The sequence below is a fragment of the Coregonus clupeaformis genome, chromosome 7 (genome assembly GCF_020615455.1).
Source record: "Coregonus clupeaformis isolate EN_2021a chromosome 7, ASM2061545v1, whole genome shotgun sequence".
NCBI lineage: Eukaryota > Metazoa > Chordata > Actinopteri > Salmoniformes > Salmonidae > Coregonus > Coregonus clupeaformis.
Genome location: NC_059198.1, coordinates 55,352,313 through 55,375,338, shown reverse-complemented (window position 1 = coordinate 55,375,338; position 23,026 = coordinate 55,352,313).

Sequence of the window (23,026 nt, the reverse complement as noted above, 5' to 3'; positions counted from 1 at the left end):
ATGTCTGCTCAGGAGGAGAGGAGGAGGTGGATAAACATACTCAAGCTGTTCTGTATCTCTGTCACATCCACACTAGCAAATACACAATAAATCAAATCACATACACGTGTTAAGCAGATGTTATAGCGGGTGTAGCGAAATGCTTGTGCTTCTAGCTCTGACAGTGCAGTAATATCTAACAAGTAATATCTAACAATTTCACAACATATACCCAATACACACAAAACTAGTAAGGAATGGAATTTAAGAATACATACATATATGGACAAGCAATGTCAGAGCGGCATGGACTAAGATACAGTAGAATATTATAGAATAGAACACAGTATATAAACTCAGCAAAAAAAGAAACGTCCCTGTTTCAGGACCCTGTCTTTCAAAGATAATTCGTAGATATCCAAATAACTTCACAGATCTTCATTGTAAAGGGTTTAAACACTGTTCCCCATGCTTGTTCAAGGAACCATAAACAATTAATGAAAATGCACCTGTGGAACGGTCGTTAAGACACTAACACCTTACAGAAGGTAGGCAATTAAGGTCACAGTTATGAAAACTTAGGACACTAAAGAGGCCTTTCTACTGACTCTGAAAAACACCAAAATAAAGATGCCCAGGGTCCCTGCTCATCTGCGTGAACGTGCCTTAGGCATGCTGCAAGGAGGCATGAGGACTGCAGATGTGGCCAGGGCAATAAATTGCAATGTCCGTACTGTGAGACGCCTAAGACAGCGCTACAGGGAGACAGGACGGACAGCTGATCGTCCTCGCAATGGCAGACCACGTGTATCAACACCTGCACAGGATCGGTACATCCAAACTTCACACCTGCGGGACAGGTACAGGATGGCAACAACAACTGCCCGAGATACACCAGGAACGCACAATCCCTCCATCGGTGCTCAGACTGTCCGCAATAGGCTGAGAGATGCTGGACTGAGGGCTTGTAGGCCTGTTGAAAGGCAGGCCTACAACAACGTCGCCTATGGGCACAAACCCACCATCGCTGGACCAGACAGGACTGGCAAAAAGTGCTCTTCACTGACGAATCGTGGTTTTGTCTCACCAGGGGTGATGGTCGGATTTGTGTTTATCGTCGAAGGAATGAGCGTTACACCGAGGCCTGTACTCTGGAGCGGGATCGATTTGGCGGTGGAGGGTCCGTCATGGTCTGGGGTGGTGTGTCACAGCATCATCGGACTGAGCTTGTTGTCATTGCAGGCAATCTCAACGCTGTGCGTTACAGGGAAGACATCCTCCTCCCTCATGTGGTACCCTTCCTGCAGGCTCATCCTGACCCTCCAGCATGACAATGCCACCAGCCATACTGCTCGTTCTGTGCGTGATTTCCTGCAAGACAGGAATGTCAGTGTTCTGCCATGGCCAGCGAAGAGCCCGGATCTCAATCCCATTGAGCACGTCTGGGACCTGTTGGATCGGAGGGTGACGGCTAGGGCCATTCCCCCCCAGAAATGTCTGGGAACTTGCAGGTGCCTTGGTGAAAGAATGGGGTAACATCTCACAGCAAGAACTGGCAAATCTGGTGCAGTCCATGAGGAGGAGATGCACTGCAGTACTTAATGCAGCTGGTGGCCACACCAGATACTGACTGTTACTTTTGATTTTGACCCCCCCTTTGATCAGGGACACATTATTCAATTTCTGTTAGTCACAAGTCTGTGGAACTTGTTCAGTTTATGTCTCAGTTGTTGAATCTTGTTATGTTCACACAAATATTTACACATGTTAAGTTTGCTGAAAATAAACACCGTTGACAGTGAGAGGAAGTTTCTTTTTTTGCTGAGTTTACATATGAGATGAGTAGTGCAAGATATGTAAACATTATTAAAGTGACTAATGTTCCAAAACTGTCTCATCCTGTTGTCACTGTATTAAGCAAAGACAAACTGTAGACACATCCATTTCACCATTCACAGCATTTCACTGCTATACATGAAATACAACAGACATCCTATTAATATACAATAAATATTACAGATATACCACTACTATACATGAAATACTACAGACATACCACTACTATACATGAAATACTACAGACATACCACTACTATACATGAAATACTACATATATACCACTACTATATATGAAATACTACAGACATCATATAAATGTACAATAAATATTACAGACATACAACTACTATACATGAAATACTACAGACATACTACTACAAATACACATGACATACCACACCCATACCACTACTATACATGAAATACTACAGACATCCTACTAATATACAATAAATACTACAGACATACCACCACTATACATGAAATACTACAGACATACCACTACTATACATGAAATACTACAGACATACCACTACTATACATGAAATGCTACAGACATACTACTACTAGACATGCAATACTATAGCATAACACTATTATACATGAAATAATACAGACATACCACTACTTACATGAAATACTACAGACATTTTACGCCCTCTAACCAATTGTGCAATTATGTATGTTTTTTCGCGTTATTTGTAATTTATTCTGTACATAATGTTTCTGCCATCATATTGTATGACCAAAAATAACTTCTGGATATCAGGACAGTGATTACTCACCTCGTATTGGGCGAAGATTTTTTCTTCAACGAGTCGGACGCAAACGATATCCTTCAGACACCAGACAAGGCCCAAATACCATCATTCGACTCATCCCAAACCATCTCAATTGGGTTCAGGTCAGGTGATTGTGGAGGCCAGGTCATCTGATGCAGCACTCCATCACTCCTTGGTCAAATAGCCCTTACACAGCCTGGAGGTGTGTTTTAGGTTATTGTCCTGTTGAAAAACATTTAACATTTTACATTTTAGTCATTTTAGCTCTTATCCAGAGCAACTTAAAAAAAAATATATAATAATTCTTCATACAAACAAATGATAGTCCCACTAAGCCCAAACCAGATTGGATGGCATACCACTGCAGAATATTGTGGTAGCCATGCTGGTTAAGTGTGCCTTGAATTCTAAATAAATCACAATAAATCACCAGCAAAGCACCCCCACACCATCACACCTCCTCCTCCATGCTTCACTGTGGGAACCACACATGTGGAGATAATCCGTTCACCTACTCTGCGTCTCACAAAGACTTGGCGGTTGGAACAAAAATCTCAAATTTGGACTCATCAGACCAAAGGACAGATTTCCACTGGTCTAATGTCCATTGCTTGTGTTTCTTGGCCCAAGCAAGTCTGTTCTTCTTATTGGTGTCCTTTAGTACTGGTTTCTTAGCAGCAATTTGACCATAAAAGCCTGAGTCACGCAGTCTCCTCTGAACAGTTGATGTTGAGATGTGTCTGATACTTGAACTCTGTGAAGTATTTATTTGGGCTGCAATCTGAGGTGAAGTTAAGTCTAATGAACTTATCCTCTCCAGCAGAGGTAACACTCTGGATCTTCCTTTCCTGTGGCGGACCTCATTGCAGCCAGTTTCATCATAGTTCTTGATGGTTTCTGTGACTGCACTTGAAGAAACGTTCATAGTTCTTGAAATTCTCTGCATTGACTGACATTCATGTCTTAAAGTAATGATGGACTGTCGTTTCTCTTTGCTTATTTGAGCTTTTCTTGACATAATATGGACTTGGTCTTTTACCAAATAGGGCTATCTTCTGTATACCACCCTTACCTTGTCACAACACAACACAACTGATTGGCTCAAATGCATCAAGAAGGAAAGAAATTCCACAGATTAACATTTAAAAAGGAACACCTGTTCATTGAAATGCATTCCAGGTGAATATCTCATGAAGCTGGTTGAGAGAATGCCAAGAGTGTGTAAAGCTGTCATCAAGGCAAAGGGTGGCTACTTTGAAGAATCTCAAATATAAAAACACTTTTTTTGGTTACTACATGATTCCATATGTGTTATTTCATATTTCATAGTTACAATGTAGAAAATAGTAAAAATAAAGAAAAACCCTGGAATGAGTAGGTGTGTCCAAACTTTTGACTGGCACTGTACGTCGGGTGCCTTGTAAGGATCCGCCGGCGAGCGAGTAATCTGCCTCTTCCATCAATCCTGTTAGCCAACGTACAATCATTGGAAAACAAAATGGACAACCTAAGATCAATAATATCTTACCAACGGGACATTAAAAACTGTAATGTCTTATTTTTCACCAAGTCTTGGCTGAACGACGACATGGATAACATACAGCTGGCGGGATATACGCTACATCGGCAGGATAGAACAGCTGGGGTGGCGTATATTTGTAAACAACCGATGGTGCAATAAATCTAATATTAAGGAAGTTTTGAGGTTTTGCTCGCCTGAGGTAGAGTATCTCATGATAAGCTGTAGACCACAGTATTTACCAAGAGAGATTTCTTCTATATTTTTCATAGCTGTCTATTTACCACCACAAACCAATGCTGGCATTAAGATTGCACTGAATGAGCTGTATAAGGCCATAATAAACAGGAAAACGCTCATCCAGAGGCAGCGCTCCTAGTGGCCAGGGACTTTAATGCAGGGAAACTTAAATCCATTCTACCTAATTTCTGCCAGCATGTTAAATGTGCAACCAGAGGAAAAAAAAAACTATAGACCACCTTTATTCCACACACGGAGACGCGTGCAAAGCTCTACCCTGCCTTCCATTAGGTAAATCTGACCATAATTAAATCCTCCTGATTCCTGCTTATAAGCACAGACTAAAGTAGGAAGCACCATTGACTCAGTTAATAAGGAAGTGGTCAGATGATGCAGATGCTAAGCTACAGGACTGTTTTGCTAGCACAGACTGGAATATGTTCGGGGATTCTTCCGATGCCATTGAGGAGTAAACCACATCAGTCACTGGCTTCATCAGTAAGTGCGTTGAGGACGTCGTCCCCACAGTGACCGTACATACATACCCCAACCAGAAGCCATGGATTAAAGGCAAAATCTGCACTGAGCTAAAAGGTAGAGCTGCCACTTTCAAGGAGCGGGACTCTAACCCGGACGCTTATAAGAAATCCCGCTATGCCCTCCTACGAACCATCAAACAGGCAAAGTGTCAATACAGGACTAAGACTGAATCATACTACACTGGCTCTGTCGCTCGTCGGATGTGGCAGGGCTTGAAAACTATTACAGACTACAAAGGGAAGCACAGCCGCGAGCTGACCAGTGACACAAACCTACCAGACGAGCTAAATCACTTCTTTGCTCACTGCGAGGCAAGCAACACTGAAGCATGAATAAGAACATCAGCTGTTCCGGATGACTATGTGATCACGCTCTCCGTAGCCAATGTGAGTAAGACTTTTAAGCAGGTCAAGGTCATTCACAAGGCCGCAGGGCCAGACGGATTACCAGGACGTGTACTCCAAGCATGCGCTGAAGTGTCTTCACTGACATTTTCAACATGTCCCTGACTGAGTCTGTAATACCAACATGTTTCAAGCAGACCACCATAGTCCCTGTGCCCAAGAACACTATGATAACCTGCCTAAATGACTACTGACCCGTAGCACTCACGTCTGTAGCCATGAAGTGCTTTGAAAGGCTGGTAATGGCTCACATCAACACCATTTTCGCAGAAATCCTAGACCCACTCCAATTTGCATACCACCCCAACAGATCCACAGATGATGCAATCTCTATTGCACTCCACACTGCCCTTTCCCACCTGGACAAGAGGAACACCTACGTGAGAATGCTATACATTGACTACAGCTCAGTGTTCAACACCATAGTGCCCTCAAAGCTTATCACTAAGCTAAGGACCCTGGGACTAAACACCTCCCTCTGCAACTGGATCCTGGACTTCCTGACCCCAGGTGGTAAGGATCGATAATAACACATCTGCCACGCTGATCCTCAACACGGGGGCCCCTCAGGGGTGCGTACTCAGTCCCCTCCTGTACTCCCTGTTCACCCATGACTACATGGCCAGGCACGACTCCAACACCATCATTAAGTTTGCCGATAACACAACAGTGGTAGGCCTGATCACCAACAACGATGAGACAGCCTATAGGGAGGAGGTCAGAGACCTGGACGTGTGGTGCCAGGATAACAACCTCTCCCTCAAAGTGACCAAGACAAAGGAGATGATTGTGGACTACAGGAAAAAAAATAAGACTGAGCACGCCCCCATTCTCATTGACAGGGCTGTAGTGGAACAGGTTGAGAGTTTCAAGTTCCTTGGTGTCCACATCACCAACAAACTATCATGGTCCTAACACATCAAGACAGTCATGAAGAGGTCACGAAAAAGCTTATTCCCCCTCAGGAGACAGAATAGATTTGGCATTTGTACTCAGGTCCTCAAAAAGTTATATATTTGCACCATCGACAGCATCCTGACTTTTTCCATCATCACCTGGTATGGCAACTGTTCGGCCTCCGACTGCAAGGCACTACAGAGGGTAGTGCGTACGGCCCAGTGCATCAATGGGGCCAAGCTTCCTGCCATCCAGAACCTCTATACCAGGCGGTGTCAGAGGAAGGCCCTAAAATGGTCAAAGACACCAGCCACCCTAGTCATAGACTGTTCTCTCTGCTACTGCACGGCAAGCGGTACCGGAGCGCCAAGTCTAGGTCCAAAAGGCTTCTTAACAGCTTCTACCCCCAAGCCATAAGACTCCTGAACAGCTAATCATGGCTACCCGGACTATTTGCATTGTCAGGCCCCTACTCCACCACTACCATATAAAGTTGAAGTCGGAAGTTTACATATATTTAGGTTGGAGTAATTAAAACTTGTTTTTCAACCACTCCACACATTTATTTTTAACAAACTATAGTTTTGGCAAGTCGGTTAGGACATCTACTTTGTGAATGACACAAGTAATTTTTCCAACAATTGTTTACAGACAGATTATTTCACTTATAATTCACTCTATCACAATTCCAGTGGGTCAGAAGTTTACGTACACTAAAGTTGACTGTGCCTTTAAACAGCTTGGAAAATTCCAGAAAATGATGTCATGGCTTTAGAAGCTTCTGATAGGCTAATTGACATCATTTGAGTCAATTGGAGTTGTACCTGAGGATGTATTTCAAGGCCTACCTTCCAACTCAGTGCCTCTTTGCTTGACATCATGGGAAAATCAAAAGAAATCAGCCAAGACCTCCAAAATTGTAGACCTCCACAATACTGGTTCATCCTTTGGAGCAATTTCCAAACGCCTGAAGGTACCACGTTCATCTGTACAAACAATAGTATGCAAGTATAAACACCATGGGACCATGCAGCCATCATACCGCTCAGGAAAGAGATGCGAGATGAACGTTTTACCTTTAGAGATGAACGTACTTTGGTGCCAAAAGTGCAAATCAATCCCAGAACAACAGCAAAGGACTTTGTGAAGATGCTGGCGGAAAACAGGTACAAAAGTATCTATATCCACAGTTAAACGAGTCCACTATCAACATAACCTGAAAGGCAGCTCAGCAAGGAAGAAGCCACTGCTCCAAAATCGCCATAAAAAAGCCAGACTACGGTTTGCAACTGCACATGGGGACAAAGATCGTACTTTTTGGAGAAATGTCCACTGGTCTGATGAAACAAAAATAGAACTGTTTGGCCATAATGACCATTGTTATGTTTGGAGGAAAAAGGGGGTGCTTGCAAGCCGAAGAACACCATCCCAACTGTGAAGCACGGGGGTGGCAACATCATGCTGTGGTGGTGCTTTGCTGCAGGAGGGACTGGTGCACTTCACAAAATAGATGGCATCATGAGGAAGGAAAATTATGTGGATATATTGAAGCAACATCTCAAGACATCAATCAGGAAGCTAAAGCTTGGTCGCAAATGAGCCTTCCAAATGGACAATGACCCCAAACATCCTTCCAAAGTTGTGGCAAAATGGCTTAAGGACAACAAAGTCAAGGTATTGGAGTGGCCATCACAAAGCCCTGACCTCAATCCTGTAGAAAATTTGTGGGCAGAACTGAAAAAGCGTGTGCGAGCAAGGAGGCCTACAAACCTGACTCAGTTACACCAGCTCTGTCAGGAGGAATGGTCCAACATTCACCCAACTTATTGTGGGTAGCTTGTGGAAGGCTACCAGAAACGTTTGACCCAAGTTAAACAATTTAAAGGCAATGCTACCAAATACTAATTGAGTGTATGTAAACTTCTGACCCACTGGGAATGTGATGAAAGAAATAAAAGCTGAAATAAATCATTCTCTCTACTATTATTCTGACATTTCATATTCTTAAAATAAAGTGGTGATCCTAACTGACCTAAGAAAGGGAATTTTTACTAGGATTAAATGTCAGGAATTGTGAAGAACTGAGTTTAAATGTATTTGGCTAAGTTGTATATAAACTACCGACTTCAACTGTACCTACAATACAAAATCCATGTGTACGTGTGTGTATAGTGTGTATGTTATTGTGTGTATCATGTGTCTGTGCTTCACAGTCCCCGCTGTTCCATAAGGTGTATTTTTATCTGTTTTTTAATCGAATTTTACTGCTTGCGTCAGTTACTTGATGTGGAATAGAGTTCCATGTAGTCATGGCTCTATTTAGTACTGTGCGCCTCCCATAGTCTGTTCTGGACTTTGGGACTGTGAAGAGACCTCTGGTGGCATGTCTTGTGGGGTATGCATGGGTGTCTGAGCTGTGTGCCAGTAGTTCAAACAGACAGCTCGGTGCTTTCAACATGTCAATACCTCTCATAAACACAAGTAGTGACGAAGTCAATCTCTCCTCCACTTTGAGCCAGGAGAGATTGACATGCATATTATTAATATTAGCTCTCTGTGTACATCCAAGGGCCAACCATGCTGCCCTGTTCTGAGCGAATTGCAATTTTCCTAAGTCCCTTTTTGTTGCACCTGACCACATGACTGAACTGTAGTCCAGGTGTGACAAAACTAGAGCCTGTAGGACCTGCCTTGTTAATAGCTGTTAAGAAGGTAGAGTAGCGCTTTAGCTACTGTTGTATCAATATGTTTTGACCATGACAGTTTACAATCCAGGGTTACTCCAAGCAGTTTAGTCACCTCAACTTGCTCAATTTCCACATGATGTATTACAATATTTAGTTGAGGTTTAGGGTTTAGTAAATTAATATTTAGGACTAACTTATTCCTTGCCACTATCTCTGAAACTAACTGCAGCTATTTGTTAAGTGTTGCAGTCATTTCAGTTGTTGTAGACCTTTTCTATCCTCATTGTCTGAACCGTTAACGTTAGGTAGCAAGTGGCTATTGTGCTTGAAATTTAGCTAGCTTGTTGCTACCTGGATAGCTACTAGTAAACAATAGCTGGAACGACCGAGCAAACAGACGCGAACTGGCTGAGTCAATTCAGTGGCTAGCTTTGCACTTGGCTAGCTAACAGTAGCTGCTAGGGGTAAGTCATAACCTACATTTGTGTTTTGTTTTTTACATATTGATAGCCCGAGTCGTTCAAGGAATTCGGGACATGGGTGACTAGTTAACGTTAGTTTGGCTCTCTCTGTGTGTTCGTGCCGTGAAAGGAGGAGTTCTTATTTGTCTGAAAGCAATGGCTAGCTAGTTTGCTAACTATTCTAGCTAACTAACTGGCTGAATAAGTTGACGACGGACTCGCTCAAGCTGTCGGGACTAACCCACAACATTAGACACGGACACGAACGATCTGCTTGCGTGTTGATACACTGGTTGTTTGTTGTGGCCGAGTATTGGCGTTAAACCGTGTTGTTGGAGTCCGGCATGCTAGCTGGCTGTGGCGTCTTATGACTAGGTGCCCGGACAATTTTCACGGAATAATACTGCACCTAGTTAGCTAGCTGAATTAACTAAGTTAGTCTATTCCTAGAAAACATTGAACCGCTGTAGTTTACAACAATTATAGTTTCTGAGGTGGAAGTTGGGAGAGTTATATTTGGGAGTTGTGGTGAGGGAGGCCCCGCTCTCTCCTTTCCCAGATGTTTAGTTCATTTCATTCCGATCTCCTCTGCATTATTGTAGCCATTTGCTGCAGCCTGTCAACTATGCCTCTGCCTATCCCTGTTCTCTCCTCTCCGCACAGGCTACACAAACGCCTCACACCGCGTGGCTGCTGCCTCTCTAACCTGGTGGTCCCTGCACGCACCACCCACGTGGAGTTCCAGGTCTCAGGCAGCCTCTGGAACTGCCGTTCTGCTGCCAACAAGGCAGAGTTCATCTCAGCCTATGCTACCCTCCAGTCCCTCGACTTCTTGGCGCTGACGGAAACATGGATTACCACTGAAAACACTGCTACTCCTACTGCTCTCTCCTCGTCTGACCATGTGTTCTCGCATTCCCCGAGAGCATCTGGTCAGCGGGGTGGTGGCACAGGAATCCTCATCTCTCCCAAGTGGACATTCTAAATTTTTCCCATGACCCATCTGTCTATCTCCTCATTTGAATTCCATGCTGTCACAGTCACTAGCCCATTTAAGCTTAATATCCTTGTCATCTATCGCCCTCCAGGTTCCCTTGGAGAGTTCATCAATGAGCTTGACGCCTTGATAAATTCCTTTCCTGAGGATGGCTCACCCCTCACAGTTCTGGGGAATTTCAACCTCCCTACGTCTACATTTGACTCATTTCTCTCTGCCTCCTTCTTTCCACTCCTCTCCTCTTTTGACCTCACCCTCTCACCGTCCCCGCCTACTCACAATCTTTACTAGATGATGTTGTTCTACTAATCTCACTGCAACTCCCCTCCATTTCTCTGACCACTACTTTGTATCCTTTTCTCTCTCGCTCTCCTCCAACACTACTCACTCTGCCCCTACACAGATGGTAATGCGCCGTCGCAACCTTCGCTCTCTCTCTCCCGCTACTCTCTCATCTTCCATCCTATCATCTCTTCCCTCTGCTCAATCCTTCTCCCTCCAATCTCCTGATTCTGCCTCCTCAACCCTCCTCTCCTCCCTTTCTGGATCTTTTGACTCTCTATGTCCCCTTATCCTCCCGGCCGGCTCGGTCCTCCCCTCCAGCTCCGTGGCTTCATGACTCATTGCGAGCTCACAGAACAGAGGTCCGGGCAGCTGAGCGGAAATGGAAGAAAACTAGACTCCCTGCGGTCCTGGCATCTTTTCACTCCCTCCTCTCTACATTTTCTCCATCTGTTTCTGCTGCTAAGGCCACTTTCTACCACTCTAAATTCCAAGCATCTGCCTCTAACCCTAGGAAGCTCTTTGCCACATTCTCCTTCCTGCTGAATCCCCCCTCCTACCTCTCTGTGGATGACTTCGTCAACCATTTTGAAAAGAAGGTTGACGACATCCGATCCTCGTTTGTTAAGTCAAATGACACTGCTGGTCCTGCTCACACTGCCCTACCCTATGCTTTGACTTCTTTCTCCCCTCTCTCTCCAGATAAAATCTTGCGACTTGTGACGGCAGGCCGCCCAACAACCTGCCCGCTTGACCCTATCCCCTCCTCTCTTCTCCAGACCATCTCCGGTGACCTTCTCCCTCTCTGATCAACTCATCCTTGACCGCTGGCTATGTCCCTTCCGTCTTCAAGAGAGCGAGAGTTGCAACCCTTCTCAAAAAACCAACACTCGATCCCTCTGATGTCAACAACTACAGACCAGTATCCCTTCTTTCCTTTCTCTCCAAAACTATTGAGCGTACCGTCTTTAGCCAACTCTCTTGCTATCTCTCTCAGAATTACCTTCTTGATCCAAACCAGTCAGGTTTCAAGACTGGTCATTCAACTGAGACTGCTCTTCTCTGTGTCACGGAGGCTCTCCGCACTGCTAAAGCTAACTCTCTCTCCTCTGCTCTTGTCCTTCGAGACCTGTCTGCTGCCTTTGATACTGTGAACCATCAGATCCTCCTCTACACCCTCTCCGAGCTGGGCATCTCCGGCGTGGCTCACTCTTGGATTGCGTCCTACCTGACCGGTCGCTCCTACCAAGTGGTGTGGCGAGAAGCTGTCTCCGCACCACGTTCTCTCACCACTGGTGTCCCCCAGGGCTCAGTTCTAGGCCCTCTCCTATTCTCGCTATGCACCAAGTCACTTGGCTCTGTCATATCCTCACATGGCCTCTCCTATCATTGCTACGCTGACGATACACAACTAATTTTCTCCTTTCCCCCTTCTGATAACCAGGTGGCAAATCGCATCTCTGCATGTCTGGCAGACATATCAGTATGGATGACGGATCACCACCTCAAGCTGAACCTTGGCAAGACGGAGCTGCTCTTCCTCCCGGGGAAGGACTCCTGTTCCATGATCTCCACATCACGGTTGACAACTCTGTTGTGTCCTCCTCCCAGAGTGCGAAGAGCCTTGGCGTGACCCTGGACAACACCCTGTCATTATCCGCTAACATCAAGGCGGTGACCCGGTCCTGTAGGTTCATGCTCTACAACATTCGGAGAGTACGACCCTGCCTTACACAGGAAGCGGCACAGGTCCTAATCCAGGCACTTGTCATCTCCCGTCTGGATTACTGCAACTCGCTGTTGGCTGGGCTCCCTGCCTGTGCCATTAAACCCCTACAACTCATCCAGAATGCCGCAGCCCGTCTGGTGTTCAACCTTCCCAAGTTCTCTCACGTCACCCCGCTCCTCCGCACACTCCACTGGCTTCCAGTTGAAGCTCGCATCTGCTACAAGACCATCGTGCTTGCCTACGGAGCTGTGAGGGGAACAGCACCTCCGTGCCTTCAGGCACTGATCAGTCCCTACACCCAAACGAGGGCATTGCGTTCATCCACCTCTGGCCTGCTGGCTCCCCTACCTCTGCGGAAGCATAGTTCCCGCACAGCCCAGTCAAAACTGTTCGCTGCTCTGGCACCCCAATGGTGGAACAAGCTCCCTCACGACGCCAGGACAGCGGAGTCACTCACCACCTTCCGGAGACATTTGAAACCCCACCTCTTTAAGGAATACCTGGGATAGGATAAAGTAATCCTTCTACCCCCCTTACCCCAACCCACCCCCCCCAAAAAAAAAGTTATAGATAAATATATATATATATATATATATATATATACATATATATATATATATATATATTGATATATATATATATATATATATATATATATATATATATATATATATATATATATATATATATATATATATATATACTTTGTAAAGTGGTTATCCCACTGGCTATAAGGTGAATGCACCAATTTGTAAGTCGCTCTGGATAAGAGCGTCTGCTAAATGACGTAAATGTAAATGTAAATGTTGTAGTAGCTGACCTGTATAGTGTTGAGTCTTCCACATACATAGACAAACTGGCTTTAGTCATCAGTAAAGATTTAAAAAAGTAAGGGGCCTAGTCAGCTGCCCTGGGGAATTCCTGATTTTACCTGGATTTTGTTGGAGAGGCTTCCATTAAAGAACACCCTCTGTGTTCTGTTAGACAAGTAACTCTTTATCCACAATATAGCAGGGGGTGTAAAGCCATAATATATACTTTTTTTCCAGCAGCAGAGTATCATCGATAATGTCAAAAGCCACACTGAAGTCTAACAAAACAGCCCCCACAATATTTTTATCATCAGTTTCTCTCAGCCAATCATCAGTAATTTGTGTAAGTGCTGTGCTTGTTGAATGTTCTTCCCTATCAGCGTGCTGAAAGTCTGTTTTCAATTTGTTTACTGTAAAATGGCATTTTATCTGGTCAAACACAATTTTTTCCAAAAGTTTCCAAAGGGTTGGTAACAGGCTGATTGGTCGGCTATTTGAGCCAGTAAAGGGACCCCGGTGGCTTGTCATTGTTGATAGACAACAATATTTTTTTTTCCTCTTCCACATAATTTCAGATATACTTGGATGTGTGGTGTTAATGTTTGTTGCTGGAATGTCATGCCTAAATTTGCTAATCTTGCCAATGAAAAAATAATTAAAGTAGTTGGCAATATCAGTCGGTTTTGTGATGAATTAGCCATCTGATTCAATGAATGATGGAGCTGAGTTTGCCTTTTCCCAAAAAATTCAAGTCTCAAATCTCTGGAAGACTGAAACAGGTTTCCCTCAAGATTTTCCCTGTATTTAGCGTCATCCATCATTCCTTCAATTCTGACCAGTTTCCCAGTCCCTGCCGATGAAAAACATCCCCACAGCATGATGCATGTTGTGATGAGAGGTGCTGGGTTTGTGCCAGACATAGCCACAAAGCTCAATTTTAGTCTCATCTGACCAGAGTACCTTCTTCCATATGTTTGGGGAGTCTCCCACATGCCTTTCGGCGAACATCAAACGTGTTTGCTTATTTTTTTCTTTAAGCAACTGCTTTTTTTCTGGCCACTCTTCCGTAAAGCCCAGCTCTGTGGAGTGTACGGCTTAAAGTGGTCCTATGGACAGATACTCCAATCTCCGCTGTGGAGCTTTGCAGCTCCTTCAGGGTTATCTTTGGTCTCTTTGTTACCTCTCTGATTAATGCCCTCCTTGCCTGTGGGTTTTGGTGGGCGGCCCTCTCTTGACAGGTTTGTTGTGATGCCATATTTTTTTAATTTTTAAATAATGGATTTAATGATGCTCCGTGGGATGTTCAAAGTTTCTGAATTTGTTTTATAACCCAATTGTGATCTGTACTTCTCCACAACGTTGTCCCTGACCTGTTTGGAGAGCTCCTTGGTCTTCATGGTGCCGCTTGCATGGTGGTGCCCCTTGCTTAGTGGTGTTGCAGACTCTGGGGCCTTTCAGAACAGGTGTATATATACTGAGATCATGTGACAGATCATGTGACACAGGTGGACTTTATTTAACTAATTATGTGACTTCTGAAGGTAATTGGTTGCACCAGATCTTATATAGGGGCTTCATAGCAAAGGGGGTGAATACATATGGACACACCACCTTTCCGTTATTTATCTTTTAGAATTTTTCGAAACAAGTTATATTTTTCATTTCACTTCACCAATTTGGACTGTTTTGTGTATGAAATCCAAATAAAAATCCACTTAAATTACAGGTTGTAATGCAACAAAATATGAAAAACGCCAAGGGGGAAGAATACTTTTGCAAGGCACTGTATGTATTACCATTAGTATAAATGCTTATATATTCCAGCTACTAGTCACTTCTCAGCCCTGTTTACATCCTACCACCAGTCACTTTTTATGTATAAACCCACCTCAACCACTCCAGTACCCATGCACACTGAATAAGGTACTGACACTGACCTGTATATACAACCACTCCAGTACCCCTGCACATTGAATAAGGTACTGACACTGACCTGTATATACAACCACTCCAGTACCCCTGCACATTGAATAAGGTACTGACCTGTATATACAACCACTCCAGTACCCCTGCACATTGAATAAGGTACTGACCTGTATATACAACCACTCCAGTACCCCTGCACATTGAATAAGGTACTGACCTGTATATACAACCACTCCAGTACCCCTGCACATTGAATGAAGTAATGATACTGACCTGTATATACAACCACTCCAGTACCCCTGCACATTGAATAAGGTACTGACACTGGCCTGTATATACAACCACTCCAGTACCCCTGCACATTGAATGAAGTAATGATACTGACCTGTATATACAACCACTCCAGTACCCCTGCATATTGAATAAGGTACTGACCTGTATATACAACCACTCCAGTACCCCCTGCATATTGAATGAAGTAATGATACTGACCTGTATATACAACCACTCCAGTACCCCTGCATATTGAATAAGGTACTGACCTGTATATACAACCACTCCAGTACCCCTGCACATTGAATAAGGTACTGACACTGGCCTGTATATACAACCACTCCAGTACCCCTGCACATTGAATGAAGTAATGATACTGACCTGTATATACAACCACTCCAGTACCCCTGCATATTGAATAAGGTACTGACCTGTATATACAACCACTCCAGTACCCCTGCATATTGAATGAAGTAATGATACTGACCTGTATATACAACCACTCCAGTACCCCTGCATATTGAATAAGGTACTGACCTGTATATACAACCACTCCAGTACCCCTGCATATTGAATGAAGTAATGATACTGACCTGTATATACAACCACTCCAGTACCCCTGCACATTGAATAAGGTACTGACACTGACCTGTATATACAACCACTCCAGTACCCCTGCACATTGAATAAGGTACTGACACTGGCCTGTATATACAACCACTCCAGTACCCCTGCACATTGAATGAAGTAATGATACTGACCTGTATATACAACCACTCCAGTACCCCTGCATATTGAATGAAGTAATGATACTGACCTGTATATACAACCACTCCAGTACCCCCTGCATATTGAATGAAGTAATGATACTGACCTGTATATACAACCACTCTAGTACCCCTGCATATTGAATGAAGTAATGATACTGACCTGTATATACAACCACTCTAGTACCCCTGCATATTGAATGAAGTAATGATACTGACCTGTATATACAACCACTCTAGTACCCCTGCATATTGAATGGAAGTAATGATACTGACCTGTATATACAACCACTCCAGTACCCCCTGCATATTGAATGAAGTAATGATACTGACCTGTATATACAACCACTCCAGTACCCCTGCATATTGAATGAAGTAATGATACTGACCTGTATATACAACCACTCCAGTACCCCTGCATATTGAATGAAGTAATGATACTGACCTGTATATACAACCACTCCAGTACCCCTGCATATTGAATGAAGTAATGATACTGACCTGTATATACAACCACTCCAGTACCCCTGCATATTGAATGAAGTAATGATACTGACCTGTATATACAACCACTCCAGTACCCCTGCATATTGAATAAGGTACTGACCTGTATATACAACCACTCCAGTACCCCTGCATATTGAATGAAGTAATGATACTGACCTGTATATACAACCACTCCAGTACCCCTGCATATTGAATGAAGTAATGATACTGACCTGTATATACAACCACTCCAGTACCCCTGCATATTGAATGAAGTAATGATACTGACCTGTATATACAACCACTCCAGTACCCCCTGCATATTGAATGAAGTAATGATACTGACCTGTATATACAACCACTCCAGTACCCCTGCATATTGAATGAAGTAATGATACTGACCTGTATATACAACCACTCCAGTACCCCTGCATATTGAATGAAGGATACTGACCTGTATATACAACCACTCCAGTACCCCTGCATATTGAATGAAGTAATGATACTGACCTGTATATACAACCACTCCAGTACCCCTGCATATTGAATGAAGTAATGATACTGACCTGTATATACAACCACTCTAGTACCCCTGCATATTGAATAAGGTACTGACCTGTATATACAACCACTCCAGTACCCCTGCATATTGAATGAAGTAATGATACTGACCTGTATATACTTGCATTCTCGTGTTTCTTTAACATCATAGTTCTTCTGTGTTTTTAATTTTTTAATTTTTTATTATTATCTAAGTATAATTATTATTATCACTGCATTGTTGGGAAAGATAAGAATCAAGTAAGAATTTCAATGTACTGTTTTACACCACATTCTGAACTCTGCTTGGATCCAAAATGGCGCCCTGTGGTTCAGCAGTTCAGCATGGGGGCGATTTCAGATGCATTAGTTCCACTATGCTGCATTATACAGTTACAGTGAGGGAAAAAAGTACTTGATCCCCTGCTGATTTTGTACGTTTGCCCACTGACAAAGACATGATCAGTCTATAATTTTAATGGTAGGTTAATTTGAACAGTGAGAGACAGAATAACAACAACATAAATCCAGAAAAACGCATGTCAAAAATGTTATCAATTGATTTGTATTTTAATGAGGGAAATAAGTATTTGACCCCTCTGCAAAACTTGACTTAGTACTTGGTGGCAAAACCCTTGTTGGCAATCACAGAGGTCAGACATTTCTTGTAGTTGGCCACCAGGTTTGCACACATCTCAGGAGGGACTTTGTCCCACTCCTCTTTGCAGATCTTCTCCAAGTCATTAAGGTTTCGAGCCTGACGTTTGGCAACTCAAACCTTCAGCTCCCTCCACAGATTTCCTATGGGATTATGTTCTGGAGACTGGCTAGGCCACTCCAGGACCTTAATGTGCTTCTTCTTGAGCCACTCCTTTGTTGCCATGGCCGTGTGTTTTGGGTCATTGTCATGCTGGAATACCCATCCACGACCCATTTTCAATGCCCTGGCTGAGGGAAGGAGGTTCTCACCCAAGATTTGACGGTACATGGACCCATCCATTGTCCCTTTGATGCGGTGAAGTTGTCCTGTCCCCTTAGCAGAAAAACACCCCCAAAGCATAATGTTTTGACAGTGGAGATGGTGTTCTTGGGGTCATAGGCAGCATTCCTCCTCCTCCAAACACGGCGAGTTGAGTTGATGCCAAAGAGCTCGATTTTGGTCTCATCTGACCACAACACTTTCACCCAGTTCTCCTCTGAATCATTCAGATGTTCATTGGCAAACTTCAGACGGGCCTGTATATGTGCTTTCTTGAGCAGGGGGACCATGCGGGCGCTGCAGGATTTCAGTCCTTCACGGCGTAGTGTGTTACCAATTGTTTTCTTGGTGACTATGGTCCCAGCTGCCTTGAGATCATTGACAAGATCCTCCGGTGTAGTTCTGGGCTGATTCCTCACCGTTCTCATGATCATTGCAACTCCACGAGGTGAGATCTTGCATGGAGCCCCAGGCCAAGGGATATTGACAGTTATTTTGTGTTTCTTCCATTTGCGAATAATCGCACCAACTGTTGTCACCTTCTCACCAAGCTGCTTGGCGATGGTCTTGTAGCCCATTCCAGCCTTGTGTAGGTCTACAATCTTGTCCCTGACATCCTTGGAGAGCTCTTTGGTCTTGGCCATGGTGGAGAGTTTGGAATCTGATTGATTGATTGCTTCTGTGGACAGGTGTCTCCCTTTAAACTCCCTTTAAACTCCCTTTAAGAGTGTGCTCCTAATCTCAGCTCGTTACCTGTATAAAAGACACCTGGGAGCTAGAAATCTTTCTGATTGAGAGGGGGTCAAATACTTATTTCCCTCATTAAAATGCAAATCAATTTATGACATTTTTTACATGCGTTTTTCTGGATTTTGTTGTTGTTATTCTGTCTCTCAGTGTTCATATGACTGTAAGTCACTTTGGATAAAAGCGTCTGCTAAATGGCATATTATTATTATATTATAAATAAACCTACCATTAAAATTATAGACTGATCATTTCTTTGTCAGTAGGCAAACGTACAAAATCAGCAGGGGATCAAATACTTTTTTCCCTCACTGTAACTGTTTAATGTTCTGTACAGACTGGTGTGCTTTCCTCTCCTCTCAGCTCCAGGTGTGGGGTGGTTCTGGGTTATGTGTGAAGAAAAGGTGAGGCTTCGCTGTTTTGGGTCCATGACACACACAGCTATAGAGGGGAACTGTAAAGGCTGACATTTCTGATAAATAAATAAACCCAGTTGGTGCTCAGTGAGTCATCACGTCTCCAAAGGAGCATCTTCAAATATCCAGGAAGGAAAATTCATAAAGGAAACATGTATGAATAGAACGTTCTCCAAATAAAGTGTCTGAACGATTGTCAATTCACATCCTGTTTATCCAAACTCATGACCTTTATTCACATCCTGTTTATCTCATGACCTTTATTCACATCCTGTTTATCCACACTCATGACCTTTATCTCTTACAGGGGAAATCACAACAAGAGCCTTTGAATCTGAAATAAGCTTGATTTTTCTCTATTTATGTTACAGGTCCAGAGTGCAGAGGTTGTGACGCTACAGCTGATGTTGTATGTTGAGTCAGGTCTAAACAGGTCTAGTCAGGTCTAAACAGGTCTAGTCAGGTCTAAACAGGTCTAGTCAGGTCTAAACAGGTCTAGTCAGGTCTAAACAGGTCTAGTCAGGTCTAAACAGGTCTAGTCAGAGCTGTATGTCTGTCCGTCCACCAGTCTGTCCTCTCCTCTCGGTCAGTCCTACCCTCGATGGATTCTGATTTGCTGTTGTTGTTTTCGAGGCCTGTCATTGGCTTTCAACTTGTCACTCAGGAAGTGAGCAGTAATTATCTCTCTGACAGAGTCTCAGGGTCAGTTCTGACATCAAGCTGCCGCTGCTGCTCTGCACTGAAACACAATTATTTACTATTCAATAAACTTCACTGGTACTAAGACAGCTTATAACGTTAGCTGGTATGCTGTAGTATTTCATGTATATTAGTGGTATGTCTGTAGTATTTAATGTATAGTAAATGTATGTCTGTAGTATTTCATGTATAGTAGTGGTATGTCTGTAGTATTTAATGTATGGTAGTGATATGTCTGTAGTACTTCATATATAGTAGTGGTATGTATGTAGTATTTAATGTATATTCAATGCGTTTCTATGGGCTAATAGCAGTGATGCCAAATTCAAAGACAAGTGACGTCATCAGAGTGCGCAGCTGAACATTGTATGCTGGAAACACTTGGTTTGTAATTTTTTGACTAAAACATAATCAACATTCGTTAAATATAAATACCGGTTAGCTTTTAACAGCTAGGACTGCTATTTCTTTGTCCCGGAATCCCGCTTAACAGACAGGTTGAAGACTACTTGACAGAGTAGTCATCAAGCTAACAAAGTTAGTCCCAGATGAGTTTTGCAATGGAGCCCTCTTTGTCTGGAGAAATAAATGAACGGTTCCAGCACTGTCGGAGCTGTATCTACTACGCTTTGTTTCGGAACAAACAGGATCACTCAGAGTTCCAATACAATTGTTTGCTTGCCGAGGATTATAGGCGTGAGGTGGCTTCCTTAATCACGCAGGTCGCCAGCCTACGTAAGAAACTGGGGAAAACGCAGAGTGGAATGTTTACCTTTTCGACGCCGGTGGCTGGACGGCGTTCACGCTTATTGGATGCATCTCCGCCTTGTAGTTTGTCGTAATCCGACTGGCCGGTGTTGCCCGGAGCTCCACCATCTGATAGCGGAGTCGAAGGTGCACAGCAAGAGGAGCATGGCAATCAACAATGGTCGCATGTCACGACCCCTGGAAGCCGAAGACTACACTCCCAATGAGAGGCCCGGAGCAGAAACAAACAACGAATAGTTTCGCCGTCCTGAAGCCTGATCTTACAGCACATTACCTGTGTCTGTGGCCGCACTCCTACGATTTCGAAGTCGACGTCAGCAACCTTACATCCCTGCTCTGGATCGAGCAGGGCTTCTCCATCTGTCGGAGGCACCAGGCGCCAGGAGTAATGGGCTCAAGTTATCCTGCATCTCGCCCGTCCATAAATGGTTCTCAGAATACTGTGAAGCGTGGGATTGGGCGGATTTCCTCGTCCTTCTCGCCAGCCGTGATTTCTGGCTCCATGGTAAGACGTGACCGTTTCTGGTGCAAAAACAATGTCACATCCCGGAGCTCGATTAAATTACATTACTAAGCTGTTCCCGAATGTACTACATCAGGACATGGAAATCGATTCTATCGTAGTCCATGTGGGTTTTAATGACATTATGAAGGGCAGCTGTGAGCAGTTGAAACTGGATTTTAAAGAGCTGATTGACTCTCTGCTAGACACTAATAAAATACCCATCATATCTGGCCCTGTGCCCTCTCTGAATCATGGCATCATATCTGGTCCTGTGCCCTCTCTGAATCATGGCATTGAACGCTTTAGCAGGATTCTTTCTCTTCACAACTGGCTACGTGATTATTGCAGCTCAATGGGTGTAACTTTTGCTGACAATTTCTATACCTTCTGGAAAGAAAAAAAAAACACATTTTATAAGGAAGATGGGATCCACCCAACCCGTCTTGGGTTCCTGGATCCTTTCACAGCATTATTAGGCTGCGTTGAGACAATTAGTTATCAATGACCCAAGCCCAACTTGGCTAATCCCTACCATTGTGATTCTGAGTTGTCATAACGCTTCAGCAAATGTACATTATCCCAGGGACGTTGGTAAACACAATGTAAGTAACCTAATTTATGTCCCTCTTACTGCCAGGAATGCCTCTGCTGATCCTACGTCTATTGTATGCAGCAATCATGTGTCTATAAACCAGATATACAGTGCCTTGCAAAAGTATTCATCCCCCTTGGCGTTTTTCCTATTTTGTTGCATTACAACCTGTAATTTAAATGGATTTTTATTTGGATTTCATGTAATGGACATACACAAAAGAGTCAAAATTGGTGAGGTGAAACATTTTTTAAAACTTTTTTTTAACATAAAAGTGGTGTGTGCATATGTATTCACCCCTTTGCTATGAAGCCCCTAAATAAGATCTGGTGCAACCAATTACCTTTAGAAGTCACATAATTAGTTAAATAAAGTCCACCTGTGTGTCACATGATCTGTCACATGATCTCAGTTTATATACACCTGTTCTGAAAGGCCCCAGAGTCTGCAACACCACTAAGCAAGGGGCACCACCAAGCAACCGGCACCATGAAGACCAAGGAGCTCTCCAAACAGGTCAGGGACAAAGTTGTGGAGAAGTACAGATCAGGGTTGGGTTATAAAAAAATATCAGAAACTTTGAACATCCCACAGAGCAACATTAAATCCAATATTAAAAAATGGAAAGAATATGGCATCACAACAAACCTGCCAAGAGAGGGCCGCCCACCAAACCTCATGGACCAGACAAGGAGGGCCTTAATCAGAGAGGCAACAAAGAGACCAAAGATAACCCTGAAGGAGCTGCACAGCTCCACTGCGGAGATTGGAGTATCTGGCCATAGGACCACTTTAAGCCATACACTCCACAGAGCTGGGCTTTACGGAAGAGTGGGCAGAAAAAAGCCATTGCTTAAAGAAAAAAATAAGCAAACATGTTTGGTGTTCGCCAAAAACATGTGGGAGACTCCCCACACATATGGAAGAAGGTACTATGGTGAGATGAGACAAACATTTGTCTGGCGTAAACACAACACCTCTCATCACCCCGAGAACACCATCCCCACAGTGAAGCATGGTGGTGGCAGCATCATGCTGTGGGGATGTTTTTCATCGGCAGGGACTGGGAAACTGGTCAGAATTGAAGGAATGTTGGATGTTGCTAAATACAGGGACATTCTTGAGGGAAACCTGTTTAAGTCTTCCAGAGATTTGAGATT